This window comes from Vombatus ursinus, unplaced genomic scaffold (assembly GCF_900497805.2).
Source record: "Vombatus ursinus unplaced genomic scaffold, bare-nosed wombat genome assembly UNPS02010461.1, whole genome shotgun sequence".
Taxonomy (NCBI): Eukaryota; Metazoa; Chordata; class Mammalia; order Diprotodontia; family Vombatidae; genus Vombatus; species Vombatus ursinus.
This window is the reverse complement of record NW_020950239.1, coordinates 7,135,852-7,144,172: the sequence shown is the minus strand read 5'-3', so window position 1 is coordinate 7,144,172 and position 8,321 is coordinate 7,135,852.

Below are 8,321 nucleotides of genomic sequence, written 5' to 3'. Positions count from 1 at the left end.
AGATCCAAGCATAGGCAAAGCAAGAGAATCCTGCCTTAGCACCAGCAAAGAGATCCCTGCAATTCACCTCTGATCAGTCACTCAATCCCCCCTCCATCTGTGGGCTGAGAGCTCTGGAAGCAGCTGCCACCCCAGGGCCGTGCCAGGACTGGGGCTAGACTGAGCTCCTCTCTCAATGTGGTCTGACAGGCCTTTCCTACTGACTTTCTAAGTTGTTGTTAGTGTTTGTGGATTGAAAAGTCTGGAAATCACCATAGCTGCCTGTAATTCAGTCCCCTGAGGCCTGCTCCAGGTTAACTGAGGCCCCATCTTTGCCTGCACAGCCTGTGCTGAACTGTGCTCCTCTCCCAGCCCAGCGCAATAGACCTTTCCAATCAACCATCCGGGTTGTATTGGGCTGGAAATTGGTTTCACTCTGTCTTTTTGTGGGTTCTGCTGCTCTAGAATTTGTTTACAGTCATTTTTAAAGGTATTTGGAGGGGTTTGGGGGAGAGCTCAAGCAAGTCACTACTTTTACTACACCATCTTGGCTCTACCCCTCCCCCCAATCCGGCCCCACTACTTTCCAAAGTCCCACTGGCTCTTGGGTAGATAACCATCTTCCAGGTGCAAGATCAGTCTATTAATGAGGACTCTGGCAAGAATCTTGCCTGAAATGACTAAGAGAGAGATGTGTGATTGTCATAGGATAACCTATTTCTCCTTCCTTTATAGATATGCACAATGGAGGCATTCTTGAACTCCTGGGGGTTAACCTTTTGCCATATAACCCAGAAGACTTCAAGCAACTTTTGTATGAGCAGAGGACCTACTGCCTTGTTAATCTCAGCTGGAATCGAATCAGCACAAAATGTTTTGCCACAGGAGAGGGGCCTAACAGCATTCAAAAGCTCTTCTTCAGTTAAAAGTTCAGCTAGAGAGGCAATGACTTCAACCTGAGGCATACAGTCAATGACTTCAGCATTGGTTGATCAAAATCTGTTGAGGATGTTACGGAAGTGTTCAGCCCATCTCTCTAGAATCATATCCTTATCACTAATCAATGTGGCTCTATCAGCACCAAGTAGTTGAGATGCACCATAGGTCTTTGGTGCATATATAGCCTTCAGGGCATTATAAAAGCATTTTGGATTGTTGCTATTAGTGCAAAACTGAATTTCATCTGCCTTCTTACTGAGCCAAGAATCCTGCATCTCTCTAAGCTTTGCTTGTATTTTACTTTTGATTGAGTTAAATGCTACCTTCTCAAAGAAACAAACTATCTTGCTGATAAACCCTACGCAGTTCTCTTTTTTTATTTAATAATTTCTGAATTTCCCTGCTATTTTTATCAAACCAATTTTGATGTTTGCCAGTGTTCTGGTCCAGATGAGTAAATGCAGTGCTGTACACCAAATCTCTGAAACCTGTCCACTCCTTTTCTGCTCCAGTGTTGTTAACTGTGTGTTGGCTCAGTTTTCTCTCCAAGTTAGGCAACAATTTTTTAATTCATGGAGAAGAGCTCTAGTCTGCTGATGTTGAGTCTCCTGGCAGTCATCTTGCCTTGGGGCCACCACTTTTGTTGAGTATGAATGTTTGGCTTAGAGAGGATAAGTCTGTGATCAGTCCAGCACTCTGTGCTATATATTGACTTTGTCACTACATACTATCTCTTCTCCTTACAATGACATAGTCTATTAAATTCCAATGTTTGCTGCAAGGGTGCATCCATGAAGCTTTATTGTGTTTAGGTAAATGGGAAACAGTGTTGCTGATGAGTTCATGAGATGCACAACTCTTCCATAGTAAAGTGACCATTGCTGCTGCTGTTTCTGACTCCATTCCTCCCGAGGACTCCCTGCTGTGTATGATAGTCTGTGCCTACTCTTGCATTAAAGTCACCCAGAATGATAAGTTTGTCTTCTTTTGGCCCATTAATGATGAGGATCTCCATATCTTTACAAGTTTTTTTTTATCTCATCAGGGTTCATCATGGTGGGAGTATGGGCACTGATGATGGTATGTGGCACTTTTCTACAAGTGGCAATTGCATTGTCACCAGTCTGTAGTTCACTCCTTTTGGTAGGCATACAAGCTTGTTGGTTAGATTAGTTTTGATTGCAAAACCTGCACTGACTTCATGGTATTCCTCATTGCTGCAGCTACTCTACAAAAATGTGTATCTAGCTCCAACTTCAGTAAGTTGGCTTTTATTTGCCACCCTTGTTTCACTCAGGGCTGCTATTTGGATGCAATAATACCTGCTGAATTCTTTTGCAACAAGAACTGTTCATCTTTCAGATCTGCTGGATTTCTTTTTTTTTTTTTAGTTATTCCAAATATTTTAATCAGAGTTCTGTGCAAGGCATTTAAAACACCAGTTTGTGAGGATAAACTCCATTGGAGAGAGAGAATACAGAGTGCAGGTAGCCACAGAGATGAGGAATTTTCTTGATTTGGGGCAAGATCTGACAGTCCACTATTTTCTGATCAGCCTTGCACTGCTCTGTAACCTCATATTTCTCTTTTTCTGTGTCAAAAATCTCTCCTTCTTGGTGTCTAGGTTTACAGAGTTCTTCTTGAAGTAAACATCAGTAAGATGATTTGGAATTTTTACACCTGAAAGGTTAACCCTGGTAGAGGTGGCAATGACAAATTTCTGATGGGTCCTTCTCAGAAGAACACGGTTGATAGTCAGAGGTCCAGTCACCAATAGCAAGCCACTAGCCAGCTGCTTCAGGAAAACCACTCACTTGCCCCTGTGGCGGCCAGTGAGCATGATCAGAACCATGCCCCGGTCAATGCTCGATCGAAGTCTCCTCACATGCTGGCTAAAGGGCCTTTTGCCATGACTTAGCAGCTTTTCTAGGCACATCCTCAGTACAGTAATACCTTGGCATCTTGTGAATCTTTACCACATGAGTTCCTCCATTCTTATCATCACCAACTGGCTTTGAGATAGTAGCAGGCACCTTCTCTTTCTTTTTCCTTTCAATCCAGGTTTTTGGTGCAGCGTATTTCCACGTGTACGTGGCTCTCCTGGAATACGTTGCAGACCTAGAGTATCGACCAATCCCTCAGGCCAGGACTGCAGGGCTTTCAGGGCTTTTTCACCACCTTTTCAGCCACATCTTCCTTTTTTGTTTTCCTCCTTTGTTTCCTTTCAGCCCTTCTTTTCCTTTGGTTCCTTTGGGGGTTTTTTGTCTGCCATCTTGAGAGAAGGGAAAGAGCCTGCTGGATTTCTTATTGTCCATAAGTGTGCACACATTCTATGTACAAATGATGAGTGGAATCATCTTAGCAAATTTTTTTGTCCTTTTTTGTGTATTTCAACCATAGGGTAGGATCCCTGCCTGCCATGATAAGCAGGCCAGGGTCAAGTTAGGTGAAGCACCTCTTCTATCCCCTTCTTCATGCCAGGAAGTGAGCAGTGCAGTCTTTAAAAAAGTTGCTCAGACACCTGGGGGTTGCCATATCCCACTGTTGCTTCCAGTGAGAAGACAACTTCCTGGCTTGGGCCACCCATATACAGGATTGTGACCACAACTCCTAGTGTATCTGCACTTGCTGCTTTATCACCTCCCTGCCACCACAGGACTGCAAAACAGCTACAAAAGGTAGAATGGTATGGGTGATGTTTTTTGACTCATGCACAAATTAAAGTAAGACAGAGTTGTCTGAAGTTCTCAGTCTAATTCTTTCTTCCAGAGTCATCAGAATCCAGCGGAAAGACAAAAGTCAAGACAACTGGCAATGACTCGGGATGCTATAGATGACATCTTCAAAGCCTGACCAAGCTCCAAGCACACCACAGTGCCTGCTTCCACCATCATGGTCCATTGGAAGAAATTGTTCACATCTGCCTGTTTTGGCAGGGGAAGTCTTCACATGCTTAGGGTAAACACTCCCTAACTTACTAACAGGTATGAGTTCCACCAGTTGCCCTCAACCTGATTTAGCCTGTCTGCTGAAATACTTTTACTGGGCTGTGGTTGCTATACATGTTACAGCTTCTTGGAGCCACAGATGAGAAAGTTGGATGGCAAGTGGACACCAAAGGTGGACAGCAGCCCCAGAAAGGTGGAAAACAGCCCAAAAAAGGGCTTGGCAAGCCCTCATACCAGAGGTGCTATTCTTCCCCAAACACCCTGTACACCACAAACACAAGAGCACAAAAGGGGAGACGCTAAAATTAGAAGGAAAATGGATAAACTTGAAATCAAAAGAACCAATAGAAGTGATGAACGAAGCCAAAAGCTAGTTATTTGAAAAGTCTAATAAAACTGATAAACTTTTAGCCAACATGAATAAAAAGAAGAGTGCAGAAAATAATTTCAACAAAATAAAAATTAAAACAAGATGACATCACAACAGAATCAGAAGAAGAGGGGGGGAATTATATCAGACCCTGCTAACTGTACATGTTAATATGTTAACACAAGTACATGCAAATGAAACCGAGAACACAAAAGAAATAGAGATACCTTCAAATCTATAAAATACCCAAGTTAACAGAAGACCAAATAGAATCTTAAATAACCCAATCTCAGAAAGGAAAGTAAAACTAACTGTAAAGGAGTAACTAAAGAAAAAATCCCTTGCCCTGATTGATTCACAGGAGATTTCCATCAAACTTGTATAGAAAAATTGGTGCCAATACTACACAAATTATTATCAAAAATTGGGAAAGAGCTCTACTAGACTTGTTTCATGAAATGCTAATAACTAAACCAGCAAAGAATAAAGCATGGTAGAACTATAGATCAATATCATCAATGAATATAGATTCAATATTGTAAATAAAATCCTATCAAACTACAAGATCTCATATAAGAAATCATTCATTATTACCACGTTGAATTTATACTAAAAAATGTAAAGATGGTTAAATAATAAAACACAATTAACAATTAATCATGTGAAATATAAAAATATCCAAAACCATATTTTTATCTATTCAGAAAAAGCCTTTACAAACCACAACATTCACTTATGCTAAAAATCCTACAAAGTATAGGCATAGGTCATTTTTAATATCATAAAAACTACTTATCTCAAACCAAAGTAACCCTTATATACGTTAGGGATACAATAGAACCTCTCCTCAAAAAAATATAGTAGTAAACTAAGGATGCCCACTTTCCCCACTACTATTTGATATAATTCTAGAAATAATAGCAATAAGATAGGAGAAAGGACTTAAAGACATAAATATAAATAAAGAGGATATAAAATAATCCCTGTTTGCTTATACCATGATGATTTACTTAGAAACTTCTAAAGATTCAGCAGAGACACTAATTGAGATGATAGCTATGGCAAAATCACATCCTACAAAATAAACCTTCAAAAATCTATAGCATTTCTATATATTAATAACAAAATTCAAAAGACGGTTATGTAACAAAGACCAGAGTTTCCTACAGAAAGCATAAAATATCTGGGGATCGATCCACAAAAGCACACAAAATACTTGAATAAATTAGATTATAAATTGCTCCTTAAGGAAATAAAGAACAACTTAATTATCTGGAGGAAATATTCAGTGTTCATGGCTGGGCTGTACCAAAATTTAAAAAAAAAAACCAAGGAAAAAAAACAAGGCTAATTCATAGTTTTATTGTTTTACCAATTGAATTATCAAAGGGATACTTTATGGTATTCCATAAAATAATAACAAAATTTATTTGGAAAAATAAAATGTCTATCATGTCAAGAGAAATAATAAAGACATAGGGATGAAAAGGAAAAAGCACTTCCAAACTTCAAGTTATAACAGAAAGCATAGTTATCAAAACCATTTGATAATGATTTTTAAATGGAGGGATAAGTTCCATGGAACAGCCTGGACAAGGGAGAATTAGAAACAATGCAATTCAATAACCCAGTGTTTGATACAACAATAACAATAAAAATCACAAATTACTTAGGAAAGAGCTTTCTATTTAATAAAACTGCTGTGAAAACTGGAAAGTAATCAGACTTAGTTTAACATTATATGCCATATTATATGATATATTAAGAAAACAATTTATACTAACATATTATGAACACAAGAATTTTGAAAATTCATTAAACTGATGATAAATGACATAACCAGAATGAGAACAATTTATACAAAATCTATATAATAACAATACTGTAAAAACTGCAAAAACTATGATCAATACTGTGACTATCTAAGATTCGAGAAACTTGATAAAGAAGAATGCTGTCTAACTTCTGACAAAGAGGTGAAGTTTTCAGAATATATGAGCTTTTGTTTTTTTTCACATTTAGTCAATAAAGGAATTTATTTTGCTTGATTATGCATGTTACAAGAAATTTGTCTATATTCTGTGTTTCTTTATATATGATGTACATGTTGTCTTCATTCATAGAATATAAGCTTTTCTTTCTCTCCTTTTTTTGTTGAGGCAATTGGGGTTAAGTGACTTGCCCAGTGTCACACAGCTAGTAAGTGTCAAACATCTGGTCTGAGGATAGATTTGAACTCAGGCCCTCCTGACTCCAGAACTGGTGCTCTATCCACTGTGACACCTATCTGCTCCCTTCCTTCCTTCCCTCTTTTCTTCCTTCCTGCCTTTCTTTCTTTTTCTTCCTTCCTTCCTTCCTTTTTCTTTCCTTCCTTCCTTCCTTTCCTTTTTTTTTGTGTTTGTATGTCCAATGCTTAGAGCCTAGTACAAATTAGGTGTTTAGCAAATTATTGTTAACTGATTTACTAACAGCTCTATAATAAGCAAAATATATACTCTCTATTTTAAAAAAATAATAGTAAATATTTTTGATGTTGTTCTAGACCTGTGATTTCATTGGTGTAGGGAATTCCTGATAAGGAAACTCCATCTACCAATGCAGAGCTACATTTGTTTTGAAACTTGTAATCTTTCAGAGTTACTGGAACACCAAGAGGGTGACTTCCCCAAGGTGTCACAGTCTCAACTTGTCAGAGAATGAACTTGAATCCAGGCCTTCTTGACTTTGAGGTCAGCTCTACATACATTTGACCAGGACAAAATTATCAAACTTCCGACAATTTTTTGTTAAAAAGCAGTAAGTATGCCTGTGTTGATATCTCTCACATGAGACACAAAGATATGAATGTATTTGTTTATTTTCTTCCCCATTAGATCATGAGTTCTTTGATGGCAGGGATTGTCTTTTGTCTCTCTTGGTATCTTTAGTACTTGGCACAGTGCCTGGCATTTCGTAGGTACCTAATAAATGCTTATTGACTGACACACAAATGCATTCACATGATTACAAATATCAGAAAGATATCTGCACATTTATTTGAGTACCGTGAAATAAGCTAAGCAAATACAAAATAACCATAAGGTAAAATTTGCATTCATTTTGTTTGATATCTTTTAACAGCAATCTAAGTAATTATGTGAAAACTTCCCTGGTGACAGTGATCAATTTTTTTTCAAAACACCCATATTTAGTAAAATTTTAAATGTCAAACATTTCCTTAGTGTTTTATTCTTCCCTATAATTATTCCAGGTGGGGTGCAGTAGAATCATTGAGTAGAGGTCACAGTGAGGCATATTTCAGTTCTATATAAGATAAATGGAATCATGATAAGAGCTGTTTACAAATGGAAGATGATAAGCTCCCCATCACTGGAAGTGTTCAAGTAGATATTGAATTTCCATCTATCAGGAGGATTTTTCCCTGGGCTAGAAGGTTGAATTAAAGTCTCATCCAACTCTAGGATTCTCTAATTCTGAGATTCCAAAGGGGTAGGTTTAGAAACCATATGCCTAGAACTGGTTTTCTTTCTAAAGATGTGTCACTTTAAATTATACAAATTGGGCTAGAAATTACTAACAAGTATAAATTTGAGCATGTACAAAAACAATATTTTTTCCAGAGATCAGAGGAAAATGTAGACAATATTAAAGAGCCCCTAGAAATTCCCCATTCTGTTGTTGTTCTGAAAATAACAGAAGTAGGTCATGATATTCAATTCAGTGCAGACAGATGTCCTCACCACACCCATATGACCAATCTCTGCAACATGAAAAGCAAAGGGCTATCGGCACAGCTCAGGGTATAGTCCTAAGATTTAAAACACTATGTTTTTTCCCCAGGCTGAGGCATATCCTGTCTTGCCTCCTTCACAAATGAACCAACCTACTGAGACTGAAGAAAAAGACATGAGTTGTTTTCTAACAGAGGTGGAGGGAAGCTTCTTAAGGATTCTTCAGTCCTAAAAGTATCACATCTTGTAGGATTGGGGCTATTCCTTGAAACATAGACCGAACTTTGTTCCTTTGTTAAGTTACTCAATATTGGGCATTCACAGAAGCAGTGACCTTATCATCAGAAATCCTAA